Below are 1,876 nucleotides of genomic sequence, written 5' to 3'. Positions count from 1 at the left end.
ACACTATAAAAACAAACTCCAGAATAGCTAATGCAGTACTGAAAGAGAAGAACAAAGTTTGAAGGCTGACGGTACCTGCCCAAGACTTACTTAAAACTACAGTAATCAAGACATTGCTGTATTGGAGAAAGAATAGACAAATAGATCAATGTAAAACATAATTATATTGAACTCACAAACCTTTTGTTTTTAGAACCATATATATTTTGTATGTCCTAATATGTGTGTTTCTGTATTATTCTTTATTTTTATTTTTGTTTTTTTTTTTTTTTGGCAAGGCAACTTTGGTTGACCTCACAGACTGCAAGGACCTTGTCAGCTTACAAACCCTTATTTTTTTTATTTATTTATGCCTATGGCACCTGGTCTTTCTAAGTGGTCTCCCATCCAAGTACTAACCAGGGCCGATCCTGCTTAGCTTCTGAGATCAGACGGGATCGGGCTTGTTCAGGGTGGCATGGCCGTAGACTGTATTATTCTTATTCAGAGTTATTTCTTGAAAAGATATTTATTTTATTTTATCGTTTTGATTCCCAGTAACAGATTGGCGCAAAGGAGAAAAGAAGAAACGGGTTGAATAGCTGCTGTGGATTCATATATTCTTCTCACAGCTTTTCTGGAAGGCAAGTCAGAGCTTGGTGGAGGGTATTTAAATGGACTTCATGATCAATAGTAAGGTCTCTTAAGTTTTTCCATTTCTCACTCTCCCCCTAAAAAATGAAAGAGCTACAGTTTGATCTTCACCTTTGACATGTAGTAATTTAAACATCAAAAGGAGATTTTAGTAATGAGTTTCATACTTTTGAAGGAAAAAAAAAAAGGTTTCCCATAGCTTTGTTGGCAACAGATAAAAGCACCGAATCAAAATAACCTAGATAAACTGCCTATCAAGCTCATCCATAAAATGTAGGTTCTCTGGTCAAAATAAGACTTTACATAGGTCCTCTCACTTCTTTAGAGAAACAATAATCCAATTCATCTACTAAACTGACCAACCGAAAGCTCACATTTAGATTTTTAAACTTCCCCAAAAGCCTAACAATGGCCGAAGTCATATCTACTCATCTACTGAGTCTTCATGCTGAATTGCCCTGTGGAGAGAGCTTGCCCTGTTTTCTTCTGTATCATGTTCAACTGTCATGTGATGACTACCTCAAAGCTTTCATCTGTTATTGTCTGGCCTCAGGGTGGCGATACAAATATTTTTCTCAGTTACTAATGGCCAACTTGGGAGTCGATAAGTAAAACCTTTTATGTTCTGACTTATTCTTTCTCCATATAGCACACACACAGAAAGATGCATATACACATATCTAATATATGTACATAATGCAAAATATAAGGAGAGTGTCAGAGAGACCAAATTAAGACCTTAAAGTAGGCAGTAATAAGAGTCAGAAGCACCACTTTCTCTTTAAGTACTGTGTTTGGAGTCGATATCACTGTCAGATTATTGCAATTGCCTCCTAACTGGTTTCCCTGTTTCAAATCTTGTCTGCCTATAGTCCAAGGTCTGCACATTGACCTACATGGCCCTGTAAGACCTTCCTTAGAACCCCTTGCTTCTAGAACCTCAATTCTTAGTCCTCTTTTATACTCGCTTTACTCCAGGTACTTACCTCCTGCTACCCCTCAAACATGTCAAACATAGCCATGCTTGTGGTATTTGCACTTGCTCTTCCTACTGCTTGGAACAGATATATGGTCTTCCATATATCTATAGGGCCCACCTCCTCGTTTACTTCCGGTATCAGGTCAAATGGCACCTTATCAGTGATGCTCTCCCTGACTAGCCTATATGAAACAGCAACACTGCTCCAATATTCCCTATCCACTTTCCCATTTTATTATTTTTTTCCAAAGCACTTACCACTAT

General features: G+C 37.7%; 1 pseudogene; it reads right to left on the bottom strand.

Annotated features, from left to right (window-relative positions):
• Positions 1–350: 350 nt before the first annotated feature.
• LOC111733402 lies at positions 351–469 on the bottom strand (annotated as a pseudogene).
• Between the last annotated feature and the right edge of the window lie 1,407 nt (positions 470–1,876).

The sequence above is a fragment of the Pteropus vampyrus genome, unplaced genomic scaffold (assembly GCF_000151845.1).
Source record: "Pteropus vampyrus isolate Shadow unplaced genomic scaffold, Pvam_2.0 Scaffold560, whole genome shotgun sequence".
Taxonomy (NCBI): Eukaryota; Metazoa; Chordata; class Mammalia; order Chiroptera; family Pteropodidae; genus Pteropus; species Pteropus vampyrus.
Note: the sequence above shows the minus strand (reverse complement) of the source record. Positions and strands in the feature narration are given on the sequence as shown.